The sequence below is a fragment of the Brassica napus genome, unplaced genomic scaffold (assembly GCF_020379485.1).
Source record: "Brassica napus cultivar Da-Ae unplaced genomic scaffold, Da-Ae ScsIHWf_3088;HRSCAF=3902, whole genome shotgun sequence".
Taxonomy (NCBI): Eukaryota; Viridiplantae; Streptophyta; class Magnoliopsida; order Brassicales; family Brassicaceae; genus Brassica; species Brassica napus.
Window position 1 is genome coordinate 551,868 of NW_026016323.1, and position 16,215 is coordinate 568,082.

General features: G+C 34.1%; 1 pseudogene; it reads left to right on the forward strand.

Annotated features, from left to right (window-relative positions):
• The first annotated feature begins 15,266 nt into the window (after positions 1–15,266).
• LOC125603084 lies at positions 15,267–16,177 on the forward strand (annotated as a pseudogene).
• The last annotated feature ends 38 nt before the right edge of the window (positions 16,178–16,215 follow it).

The following is a 16,215-nucleotide window of genomic DNA, read 5'->3' on the forward strand; positions in this document are numbered from 1 at the left end:
AATGTACAAAAGAATATTCTCGCACTTTTCTTAAGTAAAATCTACGAAATTACCTAATATGATTAACGTATATATGACAATTAATGATTATGAATAATAAATATTTGATAACAATTTTTGTATTTTAGCTCTTTTTTGTTTAATCTTATATTATTAAAAGATACTAAACAATCACATTAGCCATATAATATTTTTTTTTCTTATATGTTATATTTTAAATTTTAAAACGACTATAAATTACTAAAAACGTTAAATATCTAACACTAAAATTTTGTGATCAATGGTTTAACTTTTTTCTAATAACAAGATACAAATGATCATAAATCGTATGAATATGAGTCTCATTTAATAGAAATTCATATTATATATTAATATAGTTTTAAATTAAACTATATAACATATAAAATACATAAATATGTTAATTTCTAAATTTGTATTGAAAAATATCAAAATCTTAATATTTTAATTTTGATATTTGCATTGAAAAATTCACAGATTAGAAATTTTATGTTTATCATATGAGTATAACTTCTAAATAATAAATATATATATTAAAATATAGTATATATCTATGTTCATGTCATTGAAATTTAGTTATATACCATATAATACAAATAAAATAACTTTTTTTATTTATTTACCAAAACAAATATCGTAAATAAACAAGAGGTATTGTTTTGATTTATGTGTTTACTCTAATTTAATTATATACATAATACGTAAATGAACACAAATAATAACAATATATAAGAATTATTTTAATATATAACGTTCATCCCGCGTTAATTTGCTTAACTTCTGATAAATGATATGAATCCATCCATTTAAACATTGATATTCAAACTAAACAGACGAATCCTTTATATATTAATTGAGAAACATTACAACATTTTTTTTGTAGTCACATGTCAACATGAGAATGAAATTTAGAATTCTTAGAAAAATAGGTTTGTTCATCTTAACTTATATTATACTTTTTATTAAACTAACTATTAAATTGATAAATAGTGTACAAAAGAATATTCTCGCACTTTCTTTAAATAAAATCTACGAAATTGCCTAATATGATTAACGTATATATGATAATCAATGATTACGAATATTAAATATTTGATAATGATTTTTGTATCTTAACTCTTTTTTGTTTAATTTTATATTATTAAAAGATATTAAAAAACCCACATTAATTATATAATAAAAAATTCAATATTTACTTATATGTTATATTTTGAATTTTTAAATTAAATGTCTCACACTAAAATGTTGTGATCAATGGTTTAACGTTTTTGGTAATAACAAGATACAAATGATCATAAATCGTATAAATATGAAGTCTCATTTACTAGACATTCATATTATATATTAATATAGTTTAAAATTAAACTATATAACATATAAAAATACTTAAATATGATAATTTATATATTTGTATTAAAAAATATTAAAACCTTAACATTTTAATTTTGAAATTTACATTAAAAAATTTCACATTAGAAATTTTTGTGTTTATCATCTGAGTATAAATTCCCAATAATAAATATTTATATTCAAATATACTATATATCTATGTACATGTCATTGAAATTTAGTTATATACCATGTAAAATAAATAAAATGATTATTTTGATTTATTTATTAAAAAATATCGTAAATAAACAAGATGTATTGTTTTGATTTATGTATTTACTCTAATTTAATTATATACATAATACGTAAATAAATACAAATAAATAATAATAGATAAAAATTAGTTTTATATATAACATTCATCCAAACAAGTAATCAAACAATACAAACTCATGTCTTGCTAATGGAGGATGACCTGAAAAAGTTAACAATTATTTAAGTATTGACTCCACATCTCCACCAGAAGGCATCCCATCTCAGTAATTACCAGCGGTAGTTAACTATGAACGACTTTTGTTCTCTCTTAATTGTTTGTGGTTTTGCTAGATTTTAGTGTCAATATGAACTTCAACCTGAATAAATCATACACATAAGGAAGGAACTTAGAACCTTTTACAGCTTCTGGTTGGTTCTATTCTTTAGCTGACTTGCTGGTCAAAGATTGAGTGCTTAAGTGAGCGAATATAATATATGAAGCATTGGCATATATGATTTAGTGAGATCTCAATAGAATCACTCACATCAACTTAGGTTCTTGGTTCTGAAGATTTTATTACCTTAAGTTTCTTAGTCCTATTTTCATATGTTCTTCTCTTCTTTTGATTAGCAAATTTCTATTTTTTTTCCTTATGTGGAATTATTTATTTTGAGAGTGTAGACTAATAGTTCATCTACAACATACAGGTAACTATAAGCCCTGAGACTAACCATGTGGAAAAGTGTACACTCATGCTCATGATTATCACATCAATTCAATCTCAAACAATAGGTAGGTTACCCGTCCATTTGGTCACATTGTTGTTGTCCTTCCTCTTACTTGCACTGATCATGTTTTTGTCTTGGTGATTTTGGTACCAAATTTCAAGGGACGGCGACATTTATTTATGCTGACGATTTGAGTATAAATCTTTGGATCCTGGAGATAAGCAATCAGAGTTTTAACATTGTGGACGTCAAGCCTGTGAATATGGAAGAACTAACTGGGGAGCTGCATTTTTTTTGGTGTGCTACAAAAATAATATATTGAAATGGTAAATTCTAACTTGGTTGGTATCTTTCTCTCTTCTCTCTTTTATGGGTGTAACTGGTAATCAAGCTGAGGAATGCTATGAATGCAAGGAATTAAAAAAAATAGAATGTCAATTAATGGAATGATGGAAGTTATGGAATGAAATAAATGGAATGGATAATTGCAGAGAAATATTTTTGTAACACAAATGGTAACTTTTTAAAGGAATTGAATGGAATGAAATGAAAATAACTTTTAATTTAAATTAAATAATGTTAAAAAGAAACACAAATATTTATTTAAACCTTGCCTAAAACTAAACATCTTTATTGCCAAAACAAATATTCATGATCGCATGAAGAAATAATAGAAAAGTAACTTTGGAGGAAGTGTCATCTGCAATAACTAAAGCTTTGAATAACTAACATAATAGCAATAGTAATCCTTTTTTTATAAAACCTTAACAAGAATATTGATCACTAAAGCACAGATTCTACACAACTTCGATATGTAGCAAACAAAACGTACTAGACTATATACAACGTAACGATCAAACGGTAAAATTTAAGCTTTTTTCTCAGAAAAAAACAGTATAGCAATTATGAAAGGAAATAAGACTTATCAGGAGAAAGCAAATTTTGATCGGTGGGTTTAATTACGTATTAATGTTTAAATAAGAAGAAGATGTTGCTATTATTTAGTTAGTAACAAACCTTAAAAATCTTAACAAATCTACTATAGACTATGATAAATAACAAGAAAAATATTTAAACTTAATTAAACTTTTATTTTTGATTTAATTTGATTCCATTCCAGTCATTCACGTTCTTTTTTTATCATGAAAGGATTATAACTAGATTCCATTTTGTTCCACCTATTCCACAGGAATTAATGGAATGACAACTGTTTTTAATTCCACTTAAATGGTGTATTTTTTTTGGAATCTCTTGGAATAAGCTATTCCAAACAGTTTTATTCCAAAAAATAGTAATCCAGTTACACCCTATGTTTAATTTTGTATGTAAATTATTAGTTGATGGGGAGTTTATTAGAGCTGGAATATTTATTCTATTCCTTGTTGCAGAGGTTATAACATCAGCTGAATTTCATCCTACAATTGCAATACCTTAGCGTATAGCAGTTTGAAAGGCTCAATTCACCTGATTGATCTGCGTCAGTCAGCTTTATGTGACTCACATTCCAAAATTGTAAGTCTTGAGAATAGTAGACCTACTCAGTAATGAAATTTATAGAAAGGAGGATCTAGATATGTATAAATATCTGAACTAATATGAACGAGGTGTTAACTAGCTGACAAAAAAAAATATCTGAACTAATCTCTCAGAATCTAACATCTCTCGTATCAACACAGTAAATCACTAGTTCTAAAGTAACACTTTTTAGAATAAAGTGAACGAGGTGTTAACTACTAATGTTGAGGATACCATAATTGTATAGCAAACACAAAAGAAACCAAATTCTCTTCTAGCGTTTTATTACTTGTTGCATCAAGGTAAGTCTAACATTGCTTGTTTTTGTAGGTTTGAGGACATAGAGAAACTAACTTCTAAATCATTTTTCAGAGAGATAATTGCTTCAATTTCAGACACTAAATTCGAAAAAAAAAATGTCAATACTATTAAAGCAGAATCTATACTAGGATTCTGCCCTTAATTTTTAGATTTATTTACAATGGTATGCCATTATTTTTTCGACTTTTAAAAAGATAAATCCAAGTGGTGTTCTGTCTAAATAATTCACCAAACTATTTTATAAAAATATATATATATGGTATACCCACTTAAATAAAAAAGAAAACGGAAATAAAAACTGAAATTAATGAATGTTCCTCTCTTTCTCTAAATTAAACTAACCTTCCCCTAATGATAATATAACGTTTTTTTAGAACCATAGTTTTTGTGAGTATACTATAATTGTTCACAGGGTCATCTCAAACTTTATACAAACTCTGTTCAAAAAAAGAAAACAAGACCTTTTTTAATAATCTGAAATAGTTTAGATTTTCTTACAATATATCATTGTAATATAAAATAAATACATAAATATAATTATTTTATATCTAAATAACACAATTTTTAAGTTTTTAATGCAAATCATTGATCAAATCATTGAACTTGATCATTTGACATTTTTCAATGCAAATTCATCGATCAAATCATCAAATTTGATCATTCTTCTAGTTTTTTCAGTTTTTTTTTACGTTTATTAAATCCACAATGAGAAATTATAATCTATAAATATAATAGAGCAAAATCTGGTTAGTAGTTAGACAAAAATCTATATACTCTTTGATTAGACAAGACGCTCTTTTTTGCTCGTCGACAGAAATTGTAGGCTAGTTTTTTTTTCTTTATGTTTGCTATTTTTTTATTAGAAAATTGTGAATAAAATGTATCTTCTTTTTTTTTGGTAGGCAATAAAATATATCTTCTTCTGCCTATTTATAGTCACTAATTGATAATTGTTTCCTAAACATAATTAAATTAGAATACTAACTTTCTATACTACCATTAAATATTCAAACACACATCAACAACTATTTCTTACTTTCCAAAATATATAAGTGATATAAATACTAATTACTTTCTAATTTATTGCATTTTCAGTTGATTATATAAACAAAATAATGAATTTTTATTCATATTTATTGGTTATAAATACAAAATTTAAATTCAAATATAGTTATTCTGACTTTTTTATAAATATATGATTTTAAATTTATAACCATTACTAAAACAAAAAAAATTACAGACCCTCTAAAATTTTGGATCATGTTCGACCGTTCCACTTGCAAGTTGTAAAAGATGAGTTTGATAGTTAAGTCAACTAATGATTATATACCATGGTATGTTGACAAGATGTAGATTAAAAAAAAAAAAAAAGATATATTGACAAGATCATAGTTTTCTACCTTTACACTGTCAAATAATTTATAAGTTCGTATGGAACATCTTTTATTAGTTCATGCGCATACACTACTCACTACAAGACCTGAATTAAACATAAAACCATTACTTTAAAATTAAACACTAACTTCCAAAACATAAACCCTAAATCATGTATGTAGTATAAAAGACTCAGTAATTTAATATATTAACAAATACGGCTTTAAACACTGATTAAGATTTTTTAGTATATTTTTAAAACAGCATAATCGATTTAATAGTATATATATATATATATATATATCTAACTTTAATAATAACTATTGTCCTAATTTTTTGGAATAATAAAATGGTTATCCAAACAATATTTTCTACATAACGTTTATACTCTCATAGTTGCTGTGTTTTTATAATATCAGAAGGTTGCGTGTTCGATTCACGTCGGGTTCAAAATCCCGAATCTCGGTCCTACATTTGGACGACAAAAAAACTAAGGGCGACAAAAAAACGATGACGAAGGCGACCGAGCCGCCGCTCGATTCAAACGGCAACAATGGAGAGCAAGGATTGGATGTGGGTGAAAGGGGTCTGGGGTCAGATTCGGGGAAGTCAGTAGGTGGGGGAATCAAAGTTACGGAAGTATTGGTGGAGAGGAGTGGGATTGAGATTGAGGAAACACACGCTGTGGTGGATGGGGAATCTTCTGGGCTTGTCAATGGGGTGGATTTGCCGGTCACTTTATCTCAGTACCGGATTGTAGAGGGGAAAAAAGAGATGGTGACCAGAGAAGGAGTTACAGATAAGGGTAATGCAAAAAGCCCTGTCAGGGAGAAAAGTTCTTACGCAGAAGCAGTGAATGTGGGGACGGGGACTACAGCTGGGCCAGATTTTGAGATTGTTGATGGTGTGGCAGACATTGAGATACCTACGGAGATCTTTGAAGATGTAGAGCCTTTGTGGAAGAGTTTTGCTGTAGGTTACTTTATGGGAGACTCACCTTTCATTGGTTCTATACACTCTACTGTAAACAGAATATGGAGTTCCCCAAAGTCCAAGATTGATGTCCAATTCATAAGCAAGAGGACTGTGTTGTTCCGTATTGAAGATGAGCAAATGAGGAAGAGAGTCTTGAGAAAGAAGTATTGGCATATTGGTGATGTTCCTTTGGTGGTATGTGAATGGAACCCGGAGACAGCGCAGAACCCCCCTGATTTGTCAGCGATGCCTCTATGGGTGGATCTGGTAAACGTTCCGGGCTATCTATATTCGCTGGAGGGGCTTAGATTTCTGTCTCGTACCGCTGGCAACTTTGTCAAGCTCCATCCCAACACTGAGAAATGTGTGCGCATGGATGTGGCAAGGGTGCTTGTAGAAGTAAATTTGATGAAGCCGCTGCCCCAAAAGATCAGTTTCAAGGATACAGATCAGTGCAGTGTTACAGTGGAGGTGTTCTATCCTTGGCTTCCACCGCGCTGTATGTCATGTGAAGGCTGGGGGCACACAGAGAAGGAGTGTACGAAAGCGCAAACCAAGACTATCCTCAAGAGGGACCAGAGTCTGGAAAAGAAGTCTGAAGCTACAGGGTCGGACAAGGAAGTGGTCCTGAAGCTGTTAAGTGATTTAGAACAGATTGATGCAATTGTGGTAGATGTTAACAACACCGTTGAAAGAATAGAAGAGGGCCCAATGAATGGTGCTGGAGAAGTATTGCAGACCCGGAAAGATGGTGAGTGGACGCAGAATGGCAAGCCTAGCTCACCGAGGGAAAATCTTCAATCTCAGGGCGAGTGCAGAGTTGTGTCACCTAATGGCTTTCAGGTCTTAAGTGGCATCAGAGAAGAGGGTGAGATAGATGAAGAGGAAGAGGAGAATGGTACCATGAGAAATGATGGGTTTCATCTACAGGAAGTTGGAGGAAATAAAGAGGAACGAGGGGATGCAAGTGAATCCCAAGAGAGAGAGCTGCAAACCAGCCATGTTAGTAACCAGAAAGGTAGAGGGAAAGGGAGCCGTATGCAGTTAGTTAGTAACAAGAGTTTTATTCAAGCCGTCAAGTCTACCAATAATAAGAAAGGTTCCTCTAAGAGGAAATAATGTCGTCGACTTTCGCTTGGAACATGCGTGGGTTCAACAAGCCACGCAAACAAAGAGCAGTACGGTATTGGTTACACGCTGCACGGTTATCTTTTTGTTGCTTATTGGAAACTCGGGTACAAATGGAGAATTTTCAGAAGGTATTTGATGCTGCTTTTCCTGGTTGGAGTTGTATTCATAACTATGATCATCATCCACTAGGAAGAATTTGGGTTTGTTGGTCCGACGATGTAGAGATGGTCCCGGCTTCTTCAAGTGCGCAAATGATCACTTGTTGGGTTAGGATTAAAAGCACGGGTGAAATAATTCTGGCTTCTTTTGTATACGCTTCTAACCTTGCTAGCGATCGTAAGGTCTTGTGGAAAGAAATGGAGATGGTTGCTACATCATTAGCAGGGAATGATTATCCTTGGATTATTCAAGGCGATTTCAATGTGATCCGCTCAACAACTGAGCACTCTCAGAGCATCAGTGAGACATGCTCAATGCGAGATTTTCAGGATGCGATGGGTAGATGTGCTGTGGATGACCTCGCACAGGTAGGCTCACTCTACACATGGACAAACCGACGATCTGAGAGCCCTATCAGCAAAAAACTGGATAGAGTTTTGGTTAATAGCCAATGGCTTACGACATTCCCAGTTTCGTTTGCTACCTTTGAAGCAGGTGGTGTGTCTGATCATCTGAGGGTGTGGATGCAGCTCCGACCATCTGAGACAGCTAACCGGAAACCTTTCAAGTTCTTTAACCATGTGACGAGTCACCCACGTTTCCTTGAAGTCGTGGATAATGTCTGGAATTCTCAGGCGCCGCTGTACCATTCCAGATCAGCTCTGAAACTATTTCATAGCAAACTAAAGAGCCTGAAGGGTGATCTCCGCGGGCTTAACAAGGATTTGTTTGGTGACTTGCCTTCAAGAGTGAAGCTTGCCTATGAGGACCTATGTCTAAAACAAGCTGTAGCCACAGATCTCCCAACGACTGCAGCTTTTGAAGATGTCTCAGCAGCATGGGAGCACTGGCATCATATTTCAGGCATTGAAGAACAGTTCTATTTCCAAAAGTCTAAGGTTAAATGGTTGGGGCTGGGTGACCGTAACAACTGTTTCTATCACAATGTTTGCAAAGCAAGGAACTCAAAGAATGCTATCAGACGTATTGTCACTGAAGATGGAAGAGTACTCACGGATTTGAAGGAGATTAAGTCAGAGGCAGCGCGGCATTTTGACAAATTCCTCAACAGTCAGCCGAGTAATTTTGAGGAGATTCCTATTGAGAACCTTCAGGATGTGGTGGAGTATCGGTGTCCTCAGGATGTAGCAGCGGGTTTGGTGCGGCCTGTGCAGGGAGAAGAAATCAAGCAGATTTTATTCTCTATGGCTACAAATAAGGCTCCTGGGCCAGACGGCTACTCAGCGGAATTCTATAAAGCAGCTTGGTCTGTAGTTGGGAAAGACTTTATAGTAGCAGTCCAGTCTTTCTTTCTATATGGATTAATGCCAAGGAGCACCAATGCCACGCTCCTATCCTTAATTCCCAAGTCAGCAGCGGCGGAGAGAATGTCTGATTTTCGGCCCATCGCGTGTTGCAATGTAGTTTATAAAGTGATTTCCAAAATCATTGCAAGGCGGCTGAAAGCAACACTCCCTTCTGCTATTGAGCTGAATCAGTGTGCGTTCGTCAAGGGACGTCTCCTTCTCGAAAACGTTTTGTTAGCAACAGAACTAGTGAAAGATTATCACAAGCCAGACATCTCATCACGTTCTGCAGTCAAGCTGGATATTTCTAAGGCTTTTGACACAGTCCAATGGAGTTTTATCGAAGCTGTTCTTCGCACAATGGGATATCCTGATCTATTCGTTACTTGGATCATGCGATGCGTGGACACTGCTGCCTTTTCTGTCTCAGTGAATGGTGAGTTGGAAGGGTTTTTCTCCAGTGCACGGGGGATCAGGCAAGGTTGCTCCTTATCGCCATATCTGTTCGTCATAGTGAGCAATGTTCTATCCAGGATGCTAAACTCTGCGGTTCTGAATAGACGTATTGGGTACCATCCGATGTGCTCATCCCTAAAGCTTACTCATCTTAGCTTCGCTGGCGACATCATGGTATTCACCAATGGTTCTCCCGCTTCTTTGGAAGGTGTCCTAGAAGTGTTTGATGAGTATACTCGTATCTCAGGACTCAACATCAACATATCAAAATCGACGGTCTTTGCGGCAGGCAGGGATAAGCAGAGACTTGAAGATAGGGCAGTAGCAGCGGGGTTCACTGTCTCTGGATTGCCAATCAAATATCTTGGCCTTCCACTCACGACTAAATCTATGTCAAGGCATGATTACGAGCCTTTACTAGCCAAGATCAAAGCTAGATTTCAGAGCTGGACTAGTAAGTCACTCTCCTTTGCAGGTAGACTTATGTTGATTAAATCTGTCATTGCTAGCACAACAAATTTCTGGTGCTCTGCGTTTTGTCTACCGCAAGCTTGTATGGATGAAATCGATAGTATGAGCTCTGCGTTTCTCTGGAGCGGTTCCCCAAATGACACTTTGAAGGCAAAAGTGGCATGGAAGGAGGTCTGCACTCCAATGCAAGAGGGAGGCTTGGGTGTCAGGAGTATAGCAGAGGTAGCTAAGGTATTTTCCCTTAGACTAATATGGCGCATCTTCAGTGAACCGCAATCTCTTTGGGTTGACTGGGTGAGACAGTATTTGCTTCGAAGAGAGTCCTTTTGGGACGTGAGAGACACAGGGTTGGGTTCATGGGTCTGGCGTAAGCTATTGAAGATGAAAAACTTAGCGAAGCAGTTCTTGCGCATAGAGATTCATAATGGACAGACTACTAGATTCTGGGAGGACATATGGCATCCTAGTGGTCGTCTGATTGAAGTTGCAGGCGAATCTGGAACGCAGAAACTTGGTATCACTAGATCAGCTTTGGTTTGTGAAGTACGAACAGAGGCAGGATGGGCTTTTCGTAGAACTCGCGACAGACAACTCAGAGAGATTATCAACTCGATTGAAACTCTTCAGCTGAGTGAATCTAGACACATTCAAGATATTGTTCTATGGAGAAAGAATGAGAATGAGTTCTGTAATCAGTTTTCAACCTCTCAAACATGGAAGCAAATTCGAGTAAACAGACCGATCAAACCATGGAGTAAAGTGATATGGTTCTCTCTTGGAGTTCCCCGGTTTGCGTTCATTACATGGCTGGCTGTTAATAATAGATTGTCAACGGGTGACCGTATGAGATCTTGGGGACAGGTGCAAGGATGTTTGTTTTGTGGAGAGCCAAACGAGACTAGGGACCATCTGTTCTTCGCCTGCCCTTACACCTTTACTCTCTGGATTGAAGTGGTGGGTACGTTGTTGGGGAGACCTCCTGACCCTGACTGGGGAAGCACACTCGAACACTTAACAACCCATAGTTTCGGCTATCTTGGCTACATTCTGCTGAGGTTAGTGTTTCAAGCTACAATATATATGGTTTGGAGGGAAAGAAATGATAAAAGACATCTCAAGAAACCTAGACAGCATCACCAACTGGCGAAGATCATTGATAAAACTGTTCGTAATCGGCTTTTAGCTACTGGATATTGGGAGAAGCAACGGTTGAGAGATCTTATGCAAGAGTGGTACAAAACACATACATAGGGCTTAGGATTCTTGTTCATCTTTTTAAATCTTTAGTCCTTTGTACATAACTATTCTTTTTCACTGATGATCAATAAATTTAAAATTTCATCAAAAAAAAAAAGTTTTTATAATATCATCCTTAAGAACTTAATAATTTGGTAAGAATATTTAGTTAACATTACCTATTTTGTGCTTTAATTTCCTCGAAAATTTTAGAACTTTCTTAGCTGTAAGAAGATGAATAACTTGTGCAATACGTAGTAAATCATTAACTACCCAATATTTGTAACTATTAAAAGATTACAGGCCATTAACTATAGGAATGTGAGAAACTATTCAAGTAAAAATAGGTTTTATCCTATTATTCTAGACTCGTACGTTAAAAAAAGTTTGGTGTTTAATTTTTTGGTTGAAAATATTATAAAATCCATGTAGCCCACTATACTTCTTTGTTTTAAAATTAAAAGTAAAATATGAATATTAGAATCACATTTTCATTTTTGGTCTCAACAAATATTAAAATATGTAATGAAAATATTTTTTTTATTATATTTGTAAATATAATTGTTAAAAGTAAATTTAAACATTTAATACAATAAAACTGTTAAAAATATAATTTTTAAAAAATTGTTTATACAAGTAGAAATATTTTGCAAACATAAAAAAATCGACACATAATTGTAAATATATCAGCTTATCAAATATTAAAACATATAGTCTTATTTTTCTTATGAAAACATATGATATTATAATTAACAAAATTTATATATTTAAGTGAAATATTAAAGAATAACAAATTCTGCGCTGAAACGACGGATCAAAATCTAGTATGACTCTTAAAGTCCATGTTTTAATCGAATTTTCCGTGTGCATTATGTCTTATTAATTCGTGAGAGTCGCATTTGGCAACATCTGTTTTTTTTTCAATTTGCATTGTTTATTTAGTGATTAGTTTTAAGCTAAGGGCCTGACTGGTGTAACCGCAGCGGTTACGGTTGCGGAAATTTGCAGATGCGAGTGGTTGCGGTTTCAAGCGGTTTTAAAAGATTTGTACGATTGGTACTATCGTTAGAAATTGATGCGTTTGCAGGATACTTATGATTGGTTAACCACCAAATACAATAGCGGTTAAATAATAAATTAACAATATTTATATTTTATATAATTATAAAAATACTAAATATCATAATATTATAATAAATATAAAAATTTTATATATAAAGTTTTATTTTAAATTTTTAAAAATTATAGAAAACTTTTTTATTTAAAATTTTTATAATATAAATTAAAATATAATAGATATATTTTATCATTTCTATTATTTCAATTTAAATTTTATTTTATTTTACTTTTGTATTTATGTTGTTTTTGAAAAAGGAAAAAACATTTACTCTCCTAACCGCTTGCAACCGAAAACGCTAGCTAGAACCAGCTTTTGAATTTAAGAAGTTTAAAACGAACGATTTATAATGGTTTGAATGATTGTTGCAAAATGCCAACAACCGCTACCAACCGCAAAAGCTTCGCTTGCGGATTGTAACGGGAAAACCAGTCATGAACTGAAATCATGGTTATGTTTGTACATGTCAGTTATGGGATATCAACATGGACTCGGGTCCAGTTTCAACTTTCAAGTTCCACGAATATTTAAGACCAAAGGTCAGTTTCTTGTACTTTGAGGGAGAGAGTTGCATCAGTAGACTCAGTGCTAGCTGATGAGTACGTTTTCGTGCCATCTACCGGTCCTCGATCCAATACGAAAAAAATAGGCTTTAAATAATAATAAAAATTGATAAAAGTATTTAATTTACAATTAAAAAAATACAATTTCTTAAAAAGTAATACATGTATAATTTATTTTTATACAGATAAGAAACAATATTCAAAATTTATTTTGTAATATGTTTGAAACACATTTTATAATCCATTTGATACTTTTTCTGCTAACAAAAAAAAGTCTCAAAAGCTGTACAAATTATGGGCCCCATACGAATGTTTCTTAGGTATGGGTTCAGGACCAGGCCTGTTCTCACGCACAACTTTTGGTGAGAGTTGTTTATTTTGGAAATATTTTTGAAATTATAAAAACAAAATTCATATTATTTTTGTTGTTGATACATGCTTTCAAAACACACAACCAAAGGCTCCAAAATCAATTATATACAACGTTATTCTTATTTTGATTAATCTTGAGTGGCTATTTTCTGTACGTAACTTGACAACTCTGGTAACATGTCTTCTTGTCACTCTCCAATATGGCCTGGTTGTGAAAATATTCGAAAGATCCAGGTTTAATCTGCACCGTCCATGCGTCAAGCAGTAGCCACAAATCGTAGCCGTAGAAGAGACGCGATGATGGAGGAATCAAGAAGAGGAAGTGGAGTGTTTGTCCCCACGTGTTGGCAAAACAGAACACACGGAAGGCCAAATGGTCAGCTCTTACGGCAGCTTAACGCTACGAAAATATCCTTAGTCTGCTTCCTCGACACACGGACGGCTCTGATTCATTAGTCCCTGCAGTGCAAAACTCAACGGCTGCAATTCGATTTTTAAGTGTAATGATCTCATCAAGTGCATACATACTTGCTAGTTGCTTCAAAAGAACGCTAATGACCTATTGTCTCCTGATTCTTGAGCCAGAGTGGGTTTTAGAAATCATGGCAGTGAATGATGATGGCTCATTGTTTTCTTTTGTTACTCAATATTTTTATATTCAGTTAAATATAATAATATTTGATGGTCATCACTTCTGATTTTACAGCTAACTGGATTAGTTAAATTACAATTTTCTTTATATTTTATTGCGAAAAGAATTTGAGCTGTACATGCAAGGTCTCTGCATGCATGAGAAAACTCATGTGACAATGAGTGGGAAAGAACAACTGTTTTTGTTATCTTTTGCTTGACGTCTTCTTGATTATGTTTTAATCAAGATTTTAAATAAGAATTCTCTTATAATAACAGAATAAAAGGTATTGAGAATGACGTGGATTAACCAGGGTTTAATACAGAGAATGGTTACTAACTCTTCGTTAACATTTAACAATATGAGAACTAGATTTTAAGGTCATTACTGAACTGGCAAAAAAAAGCAGTTTAGGCAAATCTAGCTTTCAGGCGAGCTTTGCTTGTCCAGTGCCGGAAGGTCAAAAAGAAGTTAGTGATCTCCAATCACCAAATTTCCTAGGCCAAAGCTAAGAATCGATGCCAAATGATCAAACTCGTCTTTATGAGAGAATCTGAACTTTGATAACAATACAAATACAATTTCTGCATATAAAGATTAGAAAATATAAAAAAAAATCAAAAAAAGAAGATTAGATAAATATTTATTAAAAAGAGCAGAGAGACTTTTAGCCATCAGAAGGAAAAGGCCATTGTGTTTGTTTTTGGTGCAAAGGTAAGAACACACATAAGAAAACAAAAAGATACTTATAGTCGATATTGGCCTAAACATACGAAGCCAAAACAACTACCATAGCACCAAGACAGGCGTATCCAAATATGTTGGAAACAGTTATTACCCCTTCGATATATACAAAACACATTTTAAACCTTATTTTCGTTTACAATAATTCACAATGCCTGTGAATTTTTCTAGATTTGTAGAGTTTATAATCATGAAACCGTACCGTATTTAAAAATAATAATCAAAAGCTATCGATCTTGTTAGGATATCATGTAAACAAATAAAAAGTAAACACTTTTAAGTTTTAACCCATTCGACAAAATGACATCAACACAAAAACAACTCTTATGATGATGATATATTGATACTTATTAGTTAAATAAGTCAATGAAAAAGTCAACACCCACGCTCTTGTCTTTTATAGTTGAAATGATAATTAGAGTATATATATACCATTAATAATTAGCATAATATTAAAAATTATAATCAAAAGGAAGAAGATTAGGGAAGTACTAATCTTTTGTTATTGTGTAACCCTTTAAGACCGGTCACATCTCACAGAAGCTTGTCTTCTCGTCTTAGACTTCAGCCCTCTTCCCTTCTCTGCTCTGCTCCTCTCTCTCCTTGTCTCTCATATGTAGAGAGAGAAAGTGTTATATTTGTCTTATCTAATGCGTCAAGAACCACTTCATCTCTATCTATAAAAGCCTCAAAATCATTCACTCTCATATATTTATATATCTCTCTTGACATCTCCAAGATTCGATCTTTTTAGGTTTTTTCATATATGGTTACCAAAAGATTTATAATTTAAGGAAAAGACTCTGTTTTTCAAAAGAAGAAATGCAGGATCCATCAGCTTATTACAACTCGATGATGGCGACACACACAACAACAACAACAACACAACCACAGCAGTTTCCAGAGCAAGAACAGCTAAAGTGTCCTCGCTGTGACTCACCGAACACAAAATCTGTTACTACAACAACTACAACCTGTCACAGCCCCGTCACTTTTGCAAAAGCTGCCGTCGTTACTGGACCAAAGGCGGGGCTCTCCGCAACGTTCCCGTCGGCGGCGGTTTCTCGCAAGAACGCTAAACGACCAACCTCTGCGTCTTCTCCTCCCAACACACACAAGAAGAAGACCAAACACCCGGATCCTAACCCGGATACGGATCCGACCCGGATGCTGTACGGGTTTCCGATCGGAGACCAAGACGTGAAAGGTATGGAGATGGGTGGTGGTGGTGGGAGTTTTAGCTCGCTTTTGGCGTCGAATATGCAGCTGGGTCTTGGTGGGATCATCCTAGACGGGTCGGGTTGGGATCCGGGTATGGGACTAAAGAGGAGTGAAGCGGGTGACGAAGGTGGTGGAAACCCGTGGACCGATCTTTCTAGGAACCGAGTGGAGAAAAACTGAAGGAGGAGGAGCAGAACACGGAGAGGGGTAGTTTGGTAAATTAATATGGAGCTGCTAAAACTGATTTCAAGGTTTATGTCATTGGTAAATTATTCCTACTCCTTTTTTAAT